Source organism: Salvelinus alpinus, chromosome 3 (genome assembly GCF_045679555.1).
Source record: "Salvelinus alpinus chromosome 3, SLU_Salpinus.1, whole genome shotgun sequence".
NCBI classification, from domain to species: Eukaryota; Metazoa; Chordata; class Actinopteri; order Salmoniformes; family Salmonidae; genus Salvelinus; species Salvelinus alpinus.
In genome coordinates this window covers 110,009,913-110,028,172 of record NC_092088.1, presented here as the reverse complement: position 1 = coordinate 110,028,172, position 18,260 = coordinate 110,009,913, and the positions used below count along the sequence as shown (strand labels likewise).

Here is an 18,260-nt window from a genome sequence, read left to right as displayed (position 1 = left end):
TGTGATTTTTGCAAGGACTAAACCAAATTTTACTGATATTCACTGCATGTATTTGAATTTCCAAAATAAGGCATTTATGAAAGAATGCACTGTTTCCACCCTATTTCGAACCGGGGACCTTTCGCGTGTTAAGCTAATGTGATAACCACTACACTACAGAAACTGCTGCATGCGGTTTTTGCAAGTACTAAACCAAATTTTACTGATATTCACATCATTTATTTGAATTTCCAAAATAAGGCATTTATGAAAGCAACTATTCACTGTTATAAATACAGTTCTTACTGAATGTGTCAAAGAGCACTGTTTCCACCCGTTTTCGAACCGGGGACCTTTCGCGTGTTAAGCGAACGTGATAACCACTACACTACAGAAACTGCTGCATGTGATTTTTGCAAGGACTAAACCAAATTTTACTGATATTCACTGCATGTATTTGAATTTCGAAAATAAGGCATTTATGAAAGAATGCACTGTTTCCAACCGGTTTCGAACCGGGGACCTTTCGCGTGTTAAGCGAACGTGATAACCACTACACTACAGAAACTGCTGCATGTGATTTTTGCAAGGACTAAACCAAATTTTACTGATATTCACTGCATGTATTTGAATTTCCAAAATAAGGCATTTATGAAAGAATGCACTGTTTCCACCCGTTTTCGAACCGGGGACCTTTCGCGTGTTAAGCGAACGTGATAACCACTACACTACAGAAACTGCTGCATGTGATTTTTGCAAGGACTAAACCAAATTTTACTGCTATTCACTGCATGTATTTGAATTTCCAAAATATTATTATCTGTTATATTTATGAAAGCAACTATTCACTGTTATAAATACAGTTCTTACTGAATGTGTCAAAGAGCACTGTTTCCACCCGGTTTCAAACCGGGGACCTTTCGCGTGTGAAGCGAATGTGATAACCACTACACTACAGAAACTGCTGCATGTTGTTTTTGCAAGGACTAAACCAAATTTTACTGATATTCACATCATTTATTTGAATTTCCAAAATAAGGCATTTATGAAAGCAACTATTTACTGTTATAAAAACAGTTCTTACTGAATGTGTCAAAGATCACTGTTTCCACCCGGTTTCGAACCGGGGACCTTTCGCCTGTGAAGCGAATGTGATAACCACTACACTACTGAAACTGCTGCATGTTGTTTTTGCAAGGACTAAACCAAATTTTACTGATATTCACTGCATGTATTTGAATTTCCAAAATAAGGCATTTATGAAAGAATGCACTGTTTCCACCCGGTTTCGAACCGGGGACCTTTCGCGTGTTAAGCGAACGTGATAACCACTACACTACAGAAACTGCTGCATGTGATTTTTGCAAGGACTAAACCAAATTTTACTGATATTCACATCATTTATTTGAATTTCCAAAATAAGGCATTTATGAAAGCAACTATTTACTGTTATAAATACAGTTCTTACTGAATGTGTCAAAGAGCACTGTTTCCACCCGGTTTCGAACCAGGGACCTTTCGCGTGTTAAGCGAACGTGATAACCACTACACTACAGAAACTGCTTCATGTGGTTTTTGCAAGGACTAAACCAAATTTTACTGATATTCACTGCATGTCTTTGAATTTCCAAAATAAGGCATTTATGAAAGCAACTATTCACTGTTATAAATACAGTTCTTACTGAATGTGTCAAAGAGCACTGTTTCCATCCGGTTTCGAACCGGGGACCTTTCGCGTGTGAAGCGAATGTGATAACCACTACACTACAGAAACTGCTGCATGTGGTTTTTGCAAGGACTAAACCAAATTTTACTGATATTCACATCATTTATTTGAATTTCCAAAATAAGGCATTTATGAAAGCAACTATTTACTGTTATAAATACAGTTCTTACTGAATGTGTCAAAGAGCACTGTTTCCACCCGGTTTCGAACCGGGGACCTTTCGCCTGTGAAGCGAACGTGATAACCACTACACTACAGAAACTACTGCATGTGATTTTTGCAAGGACTAAACCAAATTTTACTGATATTCACATCATTTATTTGAATTTCCAAAATTAGGCATTTATGAAAGCAACTATTTACTGTTATAAATACAGTTCTTACTGAATGTGTCAAAGAGCACTGTTTCCACCCGGTTTCGAACCGGGGACCTTTCGCGTGTAAAGCGAACGTGATAACCACTACACTACAGAAACTGCCGCATGTGATTTTTGCAAGGACTAAACCAAATTTTACTGCTATTCACTGCATGTATTTGAATTTCCAAAATATTATTATCTGTTATATATACAGTTCTTACTGAATGTGTCAAAGAGCACTGTTTCCACCCGGTTTCGAACCGGGGACCTTTCGCGTGTGAAGCAAATGTGATAACCACTACACTACAGAAACTGCTTCATGTGATTTTTGCAAGGACTAAACCAAATTTTACTGATATTCACTGCATGTATTTGAATTTCCAAAATAAGGCATTTATGAAAGAATGCACTGTTTCCACCCTATTTCGAACCGGGGACCTTTCGCGTGTTAAGCGAACGTGATAACCACTACACTACAGAAACTGCTGCATGTGGTTTTTGCAAGGTCTAAACCAAATTTTACTGATATTCACTGCATGTCTTTGAATTTCCAAAATAAGGCATTTATGAAAGCAACTATTCACTGTTATAAATACAGTTCTTACTGAATGTGTCAAAGAGCACTGTTTCCACCCGGTTTCGAACCGGGGACCTTTCGCGTGTTAAGCGAACGTGATAACCACTACACTACAGAAACTGCTGCATGTGATTTTTGCAAGGACTAAACCAAATTTTACTGATATTCACTGCATGTATTTGAATTTCCAAAATAAGGCATTTATGAAAGAATGCACTGTTTCCACCCTATTTCGAACCGGGGACCTTTCGCGTGTTAAGCTAATGTGATAACCACTACACTACAGAAACTGCTGCATGCGGTTTTTGCAAGTACTAAACCAAATTTTACTGATATTCACATCATTTATTTGAATTTCCAAAATAAGGCATTTATGAAAGCAACTATTCACTGTTATAAATACAGTTCTTACTGAATGTGTCAAAGAGCACTGTTTCCACCCGTTTTCGAACCGGGGACCTTTCGCGTGTTAAGCGAACGTGATAACCACTACACTACAGAAACTGCTGCATGTGATTTTTGCAAGGACTAAACCAAATTTTACTGATATTCACTGCATGTATTTGAATTTCGAAAATAAGGCATTTATGAAAGAATGCACTGTTTCCAACCGGTTTCGAACCGGGGACCTTTCGCATGTTAAGCGAACGTGATAACCACTACACTACAGAAACTGCTGCATGTGATTTTTGCAAGGACTAAACCAAATTTTACTGATATTCACTGCATGTCTTTGAATTTCCAAAATACGGCATTTATGAAAGCAACTATTCACTGTTATAAATACAGTTCTTACTGAATATGTTCAAAGAGCACTGTTTCCACCCGGTATCGAACCGGGGACCTTTCGCGTGTAAAGCGAACGTGATAACCACTACACTACAGAAACTGCCGCATGTGATTTTTGCAAGGACTAAACCAAATTTTACTGCTATTCACTGCATGTATTTGAATTTCCAAAATATTATTATCTGTTATATATACAGTTCTTACTGAATGTGTCAAAGAGCACTGTTTCCACCCGGTTTCGAACCGGGGACCTTTCGCGTGTGAAGCAAATGTGATAACCACTACACTACAGAAACTGCTTCATGTGATTTTTGCAAGGACTAAACCAAATTTTACTGATATTCACTGCATGTATTTGAATTTCCAAAATAAGGCATTTATGAAAGAATGCACTGTTTCCACCCTATTTCGAACCGGGGACCTTTCGCGTGTTAAGCGAACGTGATAACCACTACACTACAGAAACTGCTTCATGTGGTTTTTGCAAGGACTAAACCAAATTTTACTGATATTCACTGCATGTCTTTGAATTTCCAAAATAAGGCATTTATGAAAGCAACTATTCACTGTTATAAATACAGTTCTTACTGAATGTGTAAAAGAGCACTGTTTCCATCCGGTTTCGAACCGGGGACCTTTCGCGTGTGAAGCGAATGTGATAACCACTACACTACAGAAACTGCTGCATGTGGTTTTTGCAAGGACTAAACCAAATTTTACTGATATTCACATCATTTATTTGAATTTCCAAAATAAGGCATTTATGAAAGCAACTATTTACTGTTATAAATACAGTTCTTACTGAATGTGTCAAAGAGCACTGTTTCCACCCGGTTTCGAACCGGGGACCTTTCGCCTGTGAAGCGAACGTGATAACCACTACACTACAGAAACTACTGCATGTGATTTTTGCAAGGACTAAACCAAATTTTACTGATATTCACATCATTTATTTGAATTTCCAAAATTAGGCATTTATGAAAGCAACTATTTACTGTTATAAATACAGTTCTTACTGAATGTGTCAAAGAGCACTGTTTCCACCCGGTTTCGAACCGGGGACCTTTCGCGTGTAAAGCGAACGTGATAACCACTACACTACAGAAACTGCCGCATGTGATTTTTGCAAGGACTAAACCAAATTTTACTGCTATTCACTGCATGTATTTGAATTTCCAAAATATTATTATCTGTTATATATACAGTTCTTACTGAATGTGTCAAAGAGCACTGTTTCCACCCGGTTTCGAACCGGGGACCTTTCGCGTGTGAAGCAAATGTGATAACCACTACACTACAGAAACTGCTTCATGTGATTTTTGCAAGGACTAAACCAAATTTTACTGATATTCACTGCATGTATTTGAATTTCCAAAATAAGGCATTTATGAAAGAATGCACTGTTTCCACCCTATTTCGAACCAGGGACCTTTCGCGTGTTAAGCGAACGTGATAACCACTACACTACAGAAACTGCTGCATGTGGTTTTTGCAAGGTCTAAACCAAATTTTACTGATATTCACTGCATGTCTTTGAATTTCCAAAATAAGGCATTTATGAAAGCAACTATTCACTGTTATAAATACAGTTCTTACTGAATGTGTCAAAGAGCACTGTTTCCACCCGGTTTCGAACCGGGGACCTTTCGCGTGTTAAGCGAACGTGATAACCACTACACTACAGAAACTGCTGCATGTGATTTTTGCAAGGACTAAACCAAATTTTACTGATATTCACTGCATGTATTTGAATTTCCAAAATAAGGCATTTATGAAAGAATGCACTGTTTCCACCCTATTTCGAACCGGGGACCTTTCGCGTGTTAAGCGAATGTGATAACCACTACACTACAGAAACTGCTGCATGCGGTTTTTGCAAGTACTAAACCAAATTTTACTGATATTCACATCATTTATTTGAATTTCCAAAATAAGGCATTTATGAAAGCAACTATTCACTGTTATAAATACAGTTCTTACTGAATGTGTCAAAGAGCACTGTTTCCACCCGTTTTCGAACCGGGGACCTTTCGCGTGTTAAGCGAACGTGATAACCACTACACTACAGAAACTGCTGCATGTGATTTTTGCAAGGACTAAACCAAATTTTACTGATATTCACTGCATGTATTTGAATTTCGAAAATAAGGCATTTATGAAAGAATGCACTGTTTCCAACCGGTTTCGAACCGGGGACCTTTCGCATGTTAAGCGAACGTGATAACCACTACACTACAGAAACTGCTGCATGTGATTTTTGCAAGGACTAAACCAAATTTTACTGATATTCACTGCATGTCTTTGAATTTCCAAAATAAGGCATTTATGAAAGCAACTATTCACTGTTATAAATACAGTTCTTACTGAATATGTTCAAAGAGCACTGTTTCCACCCGGTTTCGAACCGGGGACCTTTCGCGTGTTAAGCGAACGTGATAACCACTACACTACAGAAACTGCTGCATGTGATTTTTGCAAGGACTAAACCAAATTTGACTGATATTCACTGCATGTATTTGAATTTCGAAAATAAGGCATTTATGAAAGAATGCACTGTTTCCACCCGGTTTCGAACCGGGGACCTTTCGCATGTTAAGCGAACGTGATAACCACTACACTACAGAAACTGCTGCATGTGATTTTTGCAAGGACTAAACCAAATTTTACTGCTATTCACTGCATGTATTTGAATTTCCAAAATATTATTATCTGTTATAAATACAGTTCTTACAGAATCTGTCAAAGAGTCACTGTTTCCACCCGGTTTCGAACCGGGGACCTTTCGCGTGTGAAGCGAATGTGATAACCACTACATTACAGAAATCGCTGCATGTGGTTTTTGCAAGGTATTTGAATTTCGAAAATAAGGCATTTATGAAAGAATGCACTGTTTCCACCCGGTTTCGAACCGGGGACCTTTCGCATGTTAAGCGAACGTGATAACCACTACACTACAGAAACTGCTGCATGTGATTTTTGCAAGGACTAAACCAAATTTTACTGATATTCACTGCATGTCTTTGAATTTCCAAAATAAGGCATTTATGAAAGCAACTATTCACTGTTATAAATACAGTTCTTACTGAATATGTTCAAAGAGCACTGTTTCCACCCGGTTTCGAACCGGGGACCTTTCACGTGTTAAGCGAACGTGATAACCACTACACTACAGAAACTGCTGCATGTGATTTTTGCAAGGACTAAACCAAATTTGACTGATATTCACTGCATGTATTTGAATTTCGAAAATAAGGCATTTATGAAAGAATGCACTGTTTCCACCCGGTTTCGAACCGGGGACCTTTCGCATGTTAAGCGAACGTGATAACCACTACACTACAGAAACTGCTGCATGTGATTTTTGCAAGGACTAAACCAAATTTTACTGCTATTCACTGCATGTATTTGAATTTCCAAAATATTATTATCTGTTATAAATACAGTTCTTACAGAATCTGTCAAAGAGTCACTGTTTCCACCCGGTTTCGAACCGGGGACCTTTCGCGTGTGAAGCGAATGTGATAACCACTACATTACAGAAATCGCTGCATGTGGTTTTTGCAAGGTATTTGAATTTCCAAAATAAGGCATTTATGAAAGAAAGCACGTTTTCCACCCGGTTTCAAACCAGGGACCTTTCGCGTGTTAAGCGAACGTGATAACCACTTCACTACAGAAACTGCTGCATGTGATTTTTGCAAGGACTAAACCAAATTTTACTGATATTCACTGCATGTCTTTGAATTTCCAAAATAAGGCATTTATGAAAGCAACTATTCACTGTTATAATTACAGTTCTTACTGAATGTGTCAATGAGCACTGTTTCCACCCTGTTTTGAACCGAGGACCTTTCGTGTGTGAAGCAAATGTGATAACCACTACACTACAGAAACTGCTGCATGTAGTTTTTGCAAGGTCTAAACCAAATTTTACTGATATTCACTGCATGTGTTTGAATTTCCAAAATAAATCATTTATGAAAGCAACTATTCACTGTTATAAATACAGTTCTTACTGAATGTGTCAAAGAGCACTGTTTCCACCCGTTTTTGAACCGGGGACCTTTCGCGTGTTAAGCGAACGTGATAACCACTACACTACAGAAACTGCTGCATGTGGTTTTTGCAAGGACTAAACCAAATTTTACTGATATTCACATCATTTATTTGAATTTCCAAAATAAGGCATTTATGAAAGCAACTATTCACTGTTATAAATACAGTTCTTACTGAATGTGTCAAAGAGCACTGTTTCCACCCGGTTTCGAACCGGGGACCTTTTGCGTGTGAAGCGAATGTGATAACCACTACACTACAGAAACTGCTGCATGTGGTTTTTGCAAGGACTAAACCAAATTTTACTGATATTCACTGCATGTATTTGAATTTCCAAAATAAGGTATTTATGAAAGAATTCACTGTTTCCACCCTATTTCAAACCGGGGACCTTTCGCGTGTTAAGCGAACGTGATAACCACTACACTACAGAAACTGCTGCATGTGATTTTTGCAAGGACTGAACCAAATTTTACTGATATTCACTGCATGTCTTTGAATTTCCAAAATAAGGCATTTATGAAAGCAACTATTCACTGTTATAAATACAGTTCTTACTGAATATGTTCAAAGAGCACTGTTTCCACCCGGTTTCGAACCGGGGACCTTTCACGTGTTAAGCGAACGTGATAACCACTACACTACAGAAACTGCTGCATGTGATTTTTGCAAGGACTAAACCAAATTTGACTGATATTCACTGCATGTATTTGAATTTCGAAAATAAGGCATTTATGAAAGAATGCACTGTTTCCACCCGGGGACCTTTCGCATGTTAAGCGAACGTGATAACCACTACACTACAGAAACTGCTGCATGTGATTTTTGCAAGGACAAAACCAAATTTTACTGCTATTCACTGCATGTATTTGAATTTCCAAAATATTATTATCTGTTATAAATACAGTTCTTACAGAATCTGTCAAAGAGTCACTGTTTCCACCCGGTTTCGAACCGGGGACCTTTCGCGTGTGAAGCGAATGTGATAACCACTACATTACAGAAATCGCTGCATGTGGTTTTTGCAAGGTATTTGAATTTCCAAAATAAGGCATTTATGAAAGAAAGCACGTTTTCCACCCGGTTTCAAACCAGGGACCTTTCGCGTGTTAAGCGAACGTGATAACCACTTCACTACAGAAACTGCTGCATGTGATTTTTGCAAGGACTAAACCAAATTTTACTGATATTCACTGCATGTCTTTGAATTTCCAAAATAAGGCATTTATGAAAGCAACTATTCACTGTTATAATTACAGTTCTTACTGAATGTGTCAATGAGCACTGTTTCCACCCTGTTTTGAACCGAGGACCTTTCGTGTGTGAAGCAAATGTGATAACCACTACACTACAGAAACTGCTGCATGTAGTTTTTGCAAGGTCTAAACCAAATTTTACTGATATTCACTGCATGTGTTTGAATTTCCAAAATAAATCATTTATGAAAGCAACTATTCACTGTTATAAATACAGTTCTTACTGAATGTGTCAAAGAGCACTGTTTCCACCCGTTTTTGAACCGGGGACCTTTCGCGTGTTAAGCGAACGTGATAACCACTACACTACAGAAACTGCTGCATGTGGTTTTTGCAAGGACTAAACCAAATTTTACTGATATTCACATCATTTATTTGAATTTCCAAAATAAGGCATTTATGAAAGCAACTATTCACTGTTATAAATACAGTTCTTACTGAATGTGTCAAAGAGCACTGTTTCCACCCGGTTTCGAACCGGGGACCTTTTGCGTGTGAAGCGAATGTGATAACCACTACACTACAGAAACTGCTGCATGTGGTTTTTGCAAGGACTAAACCAAATTTTACTGATATTCACTGCATGTATTTGAATTTCCAAAATAAGGTATTTATGAAAGAATTCACTGTTTCCACCCTATTTCAAACCGGGGACCTTTCGCGTGTTAAGCGAACGTGATAACCACTACACTACAGAAACTGCTGCATGTGATTTTTGCAAGGACTAAACCAAATTTTACTGATATTCACTGCATGTCTTTGAATTTCCAAAATAAGGCATTTATGAAAGCAACTATTCACTGTTATAAATACAGTTCTTACTGAATGTGTCAAAGAGCACTGTTTCCACCCGGTTTCAAACCGGGGACCTTTCGCGTGTGAAGCGAATGTGATAACCACTACACTACAGAAACTGCTGCATGTGGTTTTTGCAAGGACTAAACCAAATTTTACTGATATTCACATCATTTATTTGAATTTCCAAAATAAGGCATTTATGAAAGCAACTATTTACTGTTATAAATACAGTTCTTACTGAATGTGTCAAAGAGCACTGTTTCCACCCGGTTTCTAACCGGGGACCTTTCGCCTGTGAAGCGAACGTGATAACCACTACACTACAGAAACTACTGCATGTGATTTTTGCAAGGACTAAACCAAATTTTACTGATATTCACATCATTTATTTGAATTTCCAAAATAAGGCATTTATGAAAGCAACTATTTACTGTTATAAATACAGTTCTTACTGAATGTGTCAAAGAGCACTGTTTCCACCCGGTTTCGAACCGGGGACCTTTCGCCTGTGAAGCGAATGTGATAACCACTACACTACTGAAACTGCTGCATGTTGTTTTTGCAAGGACTAAACCAAATTTTACTGATATTCACTGCATGTATTTGAATTTCCAAAATAAGGCATTTATGAAAGAATGCACTGTTTCCACCCGGTTTCGAACCGGGGACCTTTCGCGTGTTAAGCGAACGTGATAACCACTACACTACAGAAACTGCTGCATGTGATTTTTGCAAGGACTAAACCAAATTTTATTGATATTCACATCATTTATTTGAATTTCCAAAATAAGCCATTTATGAAAGCAACTATTTACTGTTATAAATACAGTTCTTAATGAATGTGTCAAAGAGCACTATTTCCACCCGGTTTCGAACCAGGGACCTTTCGCGTGTTAAGCGAACGTGATAACCACTACACTACAGAAACTGCTTCATGTGGTTTTTGCAAGGACTAAACCAAATTTTACTGATATTCACTGCATGTCTTTGAATTTCCAAAATAAGGCATTTATGAAAGCAACTATTCACTGTTATAAATACAGTTCTTACTGAATGTGTCAAAGAGCACTGTTTCCACCCGGTTTCAAACCGGGGACCTTTCGCCTGTAAAGCGAATGTGATAACCACTACACTACAGAAACTGCTGCATGTTTTACTGATATTCACATCATTTATTTGAATTTCCAAAATAAGGCATTTATGAAAGCAACTATTCACTGTTATAAATACAGTTCTTACTGAATGTGTCAAAGAGCACTGTTTCCACCCGGTTTCGAACCGGGGACCTTTCGCGTGTAAAGCGAACGTGATAACCACTACACTACAGAAACTGCCGCATGTGATTTTTGCAAGTACTAAACCAAATTTTACTGCTATTCACTGCATGTATTTGAATTTCCAAAATAAGGCATTTATGAAAGAAAGCACTTTTTCCACCCGGTTTCAAACCAGGGACCTTTCGCGTGTTAAGCGAACGTGATAACCACTACACTACAGAAACTGCTGCATGTGATTTTTGCAAGGACTAAACCAAATTTTACTGATATTCACATCATTTATTTGAATTTCCAAAATAAGGCATTTATGAAAGCAACTATTCACTGTTATAAATACAGTTCTTACTGAATGTGTCAAAGAGCACTGTTTCCACCCGTTTTCGAACCGGGGACCTTTCGCATGTTAAGCGAACGTGATAACCACTACACTACAGAAACTGCTGCATGTGATTTTTGCAAGGACTAAACCAAATTTTACTGATATTCACTGCATGTATTTGAATTTCCAAAATAAGGCATTTATGAAAGAATGCACTGTTTCCACCCGGTTTCGAACCGGGGACCTTTCGCGTGTTAAGCGAACGTGATAACCACTACACTACAGAAACTGCTGCATGTGATTTTTGCAAGGACTAAACCAAATTTTACTGCTATTCACTGCATGTATTTGAATTTCCAAAATATTATTATCTGTTATATTTATGAAAGCAACTATTCACTGTTATAAATACAGTTCTTACTGAATGTGTCAAAGAGCACTGTTTCCACCCGGTTTCAAACCTGGGACCTTTCGCATGTGAAGCGAATGTGATAACCACTACACTACAGAAACTGCTGCATGTTGTTTTTGCAAGGACTAAACCAAATTTTACTGATATTCACATCATTTATTTGAATTTCCAAAATAAGGCATTTATGAAAGCAACTATTTACTGTTATAAAAACAGTTCTTACTGAATGTGTCAAAGAGCACTGTTTTCAACCGGTTTCGAACCGGGGACCTTTCGCCTGTGAAGCGAATGTGATAACCACTACACTACAGAAACTGCTTAATGTGATTTTTGCAAGGACTAAACCAAATTTTACTGATATTCACTGCATGTATTTGAATTTCCAAAATAAGGCATTTATGAAAGAAAGCACTTTTTCCACCCGGTTTCAAACCAGGGACCTTTCGCGTGTTAAGCGAACGTGATAACCACTACACTACAGAAACTGCTGCATGTGATTTTTGCAAGGACTAAACCAAATTTTACTGATATTCACATCATTTATTTGAATTTCCAAAATAAGGCATTTATGAAAGCAACTATTCACTGTTATAAATACAGTTCTTACTGAATGTGTCAAAGAGCACTGTTTCCACCCGTTTTCGAACCGGGGACCTTTCGCGTGTTAAGCGAATGTGATAACCACTACACTACAGAAACTGCTGCATGTGATTTTTGCAAGGACTAAACCAAATTTTACTGCTATTCACTGCATGTATTTGAATTTCCAAAATATTATTATCTGTTATATTTATGAAAGCAACTATTCACTGTTATAAATACAGTTCTTACTGAATGTGTCAAAGAGCACTGTTTCCACCCGGTTTCAAACCTGGGACCTTTCGCGTGTGAAGCGAATGTGATAACCACTACACTACAGAAACTGCTGCATGTTGTTTTTGCAAGGACTAAACCAAATTTTACTGATATTCACATCATTTATTTGAATTTCCAAAATAAGGCATTTATGAAAGCAACTATTTACTGTTATAAAAACAGTTCTTACTGAATGTGTCAAAGAGCACTGTTTCCAACCGGTTTCGAACCGGGGACCTTTCGCGTGTGAAGCGAATGTGATAAACACTACACTACTGAAACTGCTGCATGTTGTTTTTGCAAGGACTAAACCAAATTTTACTGATATTCACTGCATGTATTTGAATTTCCAAAATAAGGCATTTATGAAAGAAAGCACTGTTTCCACCCGGTTTCGAACCGGGGACCTTTCGGGTGTTAAGCGAACGTGATAACCACTACACTACAGAAACTGCTTCATGTGATTTTTGCAAGGACTAAACCAAATTTGACTGATATTCACATCATTTATTTGAATTTCCAAAATAAGGCATTTATGAAAGCAACTATTCACTGTTATAAATACAGTTCTTACTGAATGTGTCAAAGAGCACTGTTTCCACCCGGTTTCGAACCAGGGACCTTTTGCGTGTGAAGCGAATGTGATAACCACTACACTACAGAAACTGCTTAATGTGATTTTTGCAAGGACTAAACCAAATTTTACTGATATTCACTGCATGTATTTGAATTTCCAAAATAAGGCATTTATGAAAGAAAGCACTTTTTCCACCCGGTTTCAAACCAGGGACCTTTCGCGTGTTAAGCGAACGTGATAACCACTACACTACAGAAACTGCTGCATGTGAATTTTGCAAGGACTAAACCAAATTTTACTGATATTCACATCATTTATTTGAATTTCCAAAATAAGGCATTTATGAAAGCAACTATTCACTGTTATAAATACAGTTCTTACTGAATGTGTCAAAGAGCACTGTTTCCACCCGTTTTCGAACCGGGGACCTTTCGCGTGTTAAGCGAACGTGATAACCACTACACTACAGAAAATGCTGCATGTGATTTTTGCAAGGACTAAACCAAATTTTACTGATATTCACTGCATGTATTTGAATTTCCAAAATAAGGCATTTATGAAAGAATGCACTGTTTCCACCCGGTTTCGAACCGGGGACCTTTCGCGTGTTAAGCGAACGTGATAACCACTACACTACAGAAACTGCTGCATGTGATTTTTGCAAGGACTAAACCAAATTTTACTGCTATTCACTGCATGTATTTGAATTTCCAAAATATTATTATCTGTTATATTTATGAAAGCAACTATTCACTGTTATAAATACAGTTCTTACTGAATGTGTCAAAGAGCACTGTTTCCACCCGGTTTCAAACCTGGGACCTTTCGCGTGTGAAGCGAATGTGATAACCACTACACTACAGAAACTGCTGCATGTTGTTTTTGCAAGGACTAAACCAAATTTTACTGATATTCACATCATTTATTTGAATTTCCAAAATAAGGCATTTATGAAAGCAACTATTTACTGTATTAAAAACAGTTCTTACTGAATGTGTCAAAGAGCACTGTTTCCAACCGGTTTCGAACCGGGGACCTTTCGCCTGTGAAGCGAATGTGATAAACACTACACTACTGAAACTGCTGCATGTTGTTTTTGCAAGGACTAAACCAAATTTTACTGATATTCACTGCATGTATTTGAATTTCCAAAATAAGGCATTTATGAAAGAATGCACTGTTTCCACCCGGTTTCGAACCGGGGACCTTTCGCGTGTTAAGCGAACGTGATAACCACTACACTACAGAAACTGCTGCATGTGATTTTTGCAAGGACTAAACCAAATTTTACTGATATTCACATCATTTATTTGAATTTCCAAAATAAGGCATTTATGAAAGCAACTATTTACTGTTATAAATACAATTCTTACTGAATGTGTCAAAGAGCACTGTTTCCACCCGGTTTCGAACCAGGGACCTTTCGCGTGTTAAGCGAACGTGATAACCACTACACTACAGAAACTGCTTCATGTGGTTTTTGCAAGGACTAAACCAAATTTTACTGATATTCACTGCATGTCTTTGAATTTCCAAAATAAGGCATTTATGAAAGCAACTATTCACTGTTATAAATACAGTTCTTACTGAATGTGTCAAAGAGCACTGTTTCCACCCGGTTTCGAACCAGGGACCTTTCGCGTGTGAAGCAAATGTGATAACCACTACACTACAGAAACTGCTGCATGTGGTTTTTGCAAGGACTAAACCAAATTTTACTGATATTCACATCATTTATTTGAATTTCCAAAATAAGGCATTTATGAAAGCAACTATTTACTGTTATAAAGACAGTTCTTACTGAATGTGTCAAAGAGCACTGTTTCCACCCGGTTTCGAACCGGGGACCTTTCGCCTGTGAAGCGAACGTGATAACCACTACACTACAGAAACTACTGCATGTGATTTTTGCAAGGACTAAACCAAATTTTACTGATATTCACATCATTTATTTGAATTTCCAAAATTAGGCATTTATGAAAGCAACTATTCACTGTTATAAATACAGTTCTTACTGAATGTGTCAAAGAGCACTGTTTCAACCCGGTTTCGAACCAGGGACCTTTTGCGTGTGAAGCGAATGTGATAACCACTACACTACAGAAACTGCTTAATGTGATTTTTGCAAGGACTAAACCAAATTTTACTGATATTCACTGCATGTATTTGAATTTCCAAAATAAGGCATTTATGAAAGGAAGCACTTTTTCCACCCGGTTTCAAACCAGGGACCTTTCGCGTGTTAAGCGAACGTGATAACCACTACACTACAGAAACTGCTGCATGTGAATTTTGCAAGGACTAAACCAAATTTTACTGATATTCACATCATTTATTTGAATTTCCAAAATAAGGCATTTATGAAAGCAACTATTCACTGTTATAAATACAGTTCTTACTGAATGTGTCAAAGAGCACTGTTTCCACCCGTTTTCGAACCGGGGACCTTTCGTGTGTTAAGCGAACGTGATAACCACTACACTACAGAAAATGCTGCATGTGATTTTTGCAAGGACTAAACCAAATTTTACTGATATTCACTGCATGTATTTGAATTTCCAAAATAAGGCATTTATGAAAGAATGCACTGTTTCCACCCGGTTTCGAACCGGGGACCTTTCGCGTGTTAAGCGAACGTGATAACCACTACACTACAGAAACTGCTGCATGTGATTTTTGCAAGGACTAAACCAAATTTTACTGCTATTCACTGCATGTATTTGAATTTCCAAAATATTATTATCTGTTATATTTATGAAAGCAACTATTCACTGTTATAAATACAGTTCTTACTGAATGTGTCAAAGAGCACTGTTTCCACCCGGTTTCAAACCTGTGACCTTTCGCGTGTGAAGCGAATGTGATAACCACTACACTACAGAAACTGCTGCATGTTGTTTTTGCAAGGACTAAACCAAATTTTACTGATATTCACATCATTTATTTGAATTTCCAAAATAAGGCATTTATGAAAGCAACTATTTACTGTATTAAAAACAGTTCTTACTGAATGTGTCAAAGAGCACTGTTTCCAACCGGTTTCGAACCGGGGACCTTTCGCCTGTGAAGCGAATGTGATAAACACTACACTACTGAAACTGCTGCATGTTGTTTTTGCAAGGACTAAACCAAATTTTACTGATATTCACTGCATGTATTTGAATTTCCAAAATAAGGCATTTATGAAAGAATGCACTGTTTCCACCCGGTTTCGAACCGGGGACCTTTCGCGTGTTAAGCGAACGTGATAACCACTACACTACAGAAACTGCTGCATGTGATTTTTGCAAGGACTAAACCAAATTTTACTGATATTCACATCATTTATTTGAATTTCCAAAATAAGGCATTTATGAAAGCAACTATTTACTGTTATAAATACAATTCTTACTGAATGTGTCAAAGAGCACTGTTTCCACCCGGTTTCGAACCAGGGACCTTTCGCGTGTTAAGCGAACGTGATAACCACTACACTACAGAAACTGCTTCATGTGGTTTTTGCAAGGACTAAACCAAATTTTACTGATATTCACTGCATGTCTTTGAATTTCCAAAATAAGGCATTTATGAAAGCAACTATTCACTGTTATAAATACAGTTCTTACTGAATGTGTCAAAGAGCACTGTTTCCACCCGGTTTCGAACCAGGGACCTTTCGCGTGTGAAGCAAATGTGATAACCACTACACTACAGAAACTGCTGCATGTGGTTTTTGCAAGGACTAAACCAAATTTTACTGATATTCACATCATTTATTTGAATTTCCAAAATAAGGCATTTATGAAAGCAACTATTTACTGTTATAAAGACAGTTCTTACTGAATGTGTCAAAGAGCACTGTTTCCACCCGGTTTCGAACCGGGGACCTTTCGCCTGTGAAGCGAACGTGATAACCACTACACTACAGAAACTACTGCATGTGATTTTTGCAAGGACTAAACCAAATTTTACTGATATTCACATCATTTATTTGAATTTCCAAAATTAGGCATTTATGAAAGCAACTATTTACTGTTATAAATACAGTTCTTACTGAATGTGTCAAAGAGCACTGTTTCCACCCGGTTTCGAACCAGGGACCTTTCGCGTGTAAAGCAAACGTGATAACCACTACACTACAGACACTGCTGCATGTGATTTTTGCAAGGACTAAACCAAATTTTACTGGTATTCACTGCATGTATTTGAATTTCCAAAATAAGGCATTTACGAAAGAATGCACTGTTTCCACCCGATTTCGAACCAGGGACCTTTCGCGTGTTAAGCGAACGTGATAACCACTACACTACAGAAACTGCTGCATGTGATTTTTGCAAGGACTAAACCAAATTTTACTGATATTCACTGCATGTCTTTGAATTTCCAAAATAAGGCAATTATGAAAGCAACTATTCACTGTTATAAATACAGTTCTTACTGAATGTGTCAAAGAGCACTGTTTCCACCCGGTTTCAAACCGGGGACCTTTCGCGTGTGAAGCGAATGTGATAACCACTACACTACAGAAACTACTGCATGTGATTTTTGCAAGGACTAAACCAAATTTTACTGATATTCACATAATTTATTTTAATTTCCAAAATAAGGCATTTATGAAAGCAACTATTTACTGTTATAAATACAGTTCTTACTGAATGTGTCAAAGAGCACTGTTTCCACCCGGTTTCGAACCGGGGACCTTTCGCATGTTAAGCGAACGTGATAACCACTACACTACAGAAACTGCTGCATGTTTTAATGATATTCACATCATTTATTTGAATTTCCAAAATAAGGCATTTATGAAAGCAACTATTCACTGTTATAAATACAGTTCTTACTGAATGTGTCAAAGAGCACTGTTTCCACCCGGTTTCGAACCGGGGACCTTTCGCGTGTAAAGCGAACGTGATAACCACTACACTACAGAAACTGCCGCATGTGTTTTTTGCAAGTACTAAACCAAATTTTACTGCTATTCACTGCATGTATTTGAATTTCCAAAATATTATTATCTGTTATAAATACAGTTCTTACTGAATGTGTCAAAGAGCACTGTTCCCACCCGGTTTCGAACCGGGGACCTTTCGCGTGTGAAGCGAATGTGATAACCACTACACTACAGAAACTACTGCATGTGATTTTTGCAAGGACTAAACCAAATTTTACTGATATTCACTGCATGTCTTTGAATTTCCAAAATAAGGCATTTATGAAAGCAACTATTCACTGTTATAAATACAGTTCTTACTGAATGTGTCAAAGAGCACTGTTTCCTCCCGGTTTCGAACCGGGGACCTT

General features: G+C 37.6%; 15 non-coding genes across 15 annotated transcripts; all 15 read right to left on the bottom strand.

The window, feature by feature from the left end:
- Positions 1 to 1,252: 1,252 nt before the first annotated feature.
- trnav-aac (transfer RNA valine (anticodon AAC)) lies at positions 1,253 to 1,325 on the bottom strand. The gene has a single exon. It is a non-coding gene; the product is annotated as a tRNA-Val (tRNA).
- A 783-nt stretch (positions 1,326 to 2,108) lies between these two features.
- Positions 2,109 to 2,181, bottom strand: trnav-uac (transfer RNA valine (anticodon UAC)). Its single transcript has one exon. It is a non-coding gene; the product is annotated as a tRNA-Val (tRNA).
- Positions 2,182 to 2,688: 507 nt separating this feature from the next.
- trnav-aac (transfer RNA valine (anticodon AAC)) lies at positions 2,689 to 2,761 on the bottom strand. Its single transcript has one exon. It is a non-coding gene; the product is annotated as a tRNA-Val (tRNA).
- A 696-nt stretch (positions 2,762 to 3,457) lies between these two features.
- trnav-uac (transfer RNA valine (anticodon UAC)) lies at positions 3,458 to 3,530 on the bottom strand. The gene has a single exon. It is a non-coding gene; the product is annotated as a tRNA-Val (tRNA).
- Positions 3,531 to 4,465: 935 nt separating this feature from the next.
- trnav-uac (transfer RNA valine (anticodon UAC)) lies at positions 4,466 to 4,538 on the bottom strand. The gene has a single exon. It is a non-coding gene; the product is annotated as a tRNA-Val (tRNA).
- A 507-nt stretch (positions 4,539 to 5,045) lies between these two features.
- On the bottom strand, positions 5,046 to 5,118 carry trnav-aac (transfer RNA valine (anticodon AAC)). Its single transcript has one exon. It is a non-coding gene; the product is annotated as a tRNA-Val (tRNA).
- Positions 5,119 to 5,814: 696 nt separating this feature from the next.
- trnav-aac (transfer RNA valine (anticodon AAC)) lies at positions 5,815 to 5,887 on the bottom strand. Its single transcript has one exon. It is a non-coding gene; the product is annotated as a tRNA-Val (tRNA).
- Positions 5,888 to 10,181: 4,294 nt separating this feature from the next.
- Positions 10,182 to 10,254, bottom strand: trnav-aac (transfer RNA valine (anticodon AAC)). The gene has a single exon. It is a non-coding gene; the product is annotated as a tRNA-Val (tRNA).
- A 544-nt stretch (positions 10,255 to 10,798) lies between these two features.
- On the bottom strand, positions 10,799 to 10,871 carry trnav-uac (transfer RNA valine (anticodon UAC)). The gene has a single exon. It is a non-coding gene; the product is annotated as a tRNA-Val (tRNA).
- A 481-nt stretch (positions 10,872 to 11,352) lies between these two features.
- On the bottom strand, positions 11,353 to 11,425 carry trnav-aac (transfer RNA valine (anticodon AAC)). The gene has a single exon. It is a non-coding gene; the product is annotated as a tRNA-Val (tRNA).
- Positions 11,426 to 13,550: 2,125 nt separating this feature from the next.
- Positions 13,551 to 13,623, bottom strand: trnav-aac (transfer RNA valine (anticodon AAC)). The gene has a single exon. It is a non-coding gene; the product is annotated as a tRNA-Val (tRNA).
- Positions 13,624 to 14,158: 535 nt separating this feature from the next.
- On the bottom strand, positions 14,159 to 14,231 carry trnav-aac (transfer RNA valine (anticodon AAC)). Its single transcript has one exon. It is a non-coding gene; the product is annotated as a tRNA-Val (tRNA).
- A 1,337-nt stretch (positions 14,232 to 15,568) lies between these two features.
- On the bottom strand, positions 15,569 to 15,641 carry trnav-aac (transfer RNA valine (anticodon AAC)). Its single transcript has one exon. It is a non-coding gene; the product is annotated as a tRNA-Val (tRNA).
- Positions 15,642 to 16,176: 535 nt separating this feature from the next.
- On the bottom strand, positions 16,177 to 16,249 carry trnav-aac (transfer RNA valine (anticodon AAC)). Its single transcript has one exon. It is a non-coding gene; the product is annotated as a tRNA-Val (tRNA).
- A 1,570-nt stretch (positions 16,250 to 17,819) lies between these two features.
- trnav-uac (transfer RNA valine (anticodon UAC)) lies at positions 17,820 to 17,892 on the bottom strand. Its single transcript has one exon. It is a non-coding gene; the product is annotated as a tRNA-Val (tRNA).
- Positions 17,893 to 18,260: the final 368 nt, after the last annotated feature.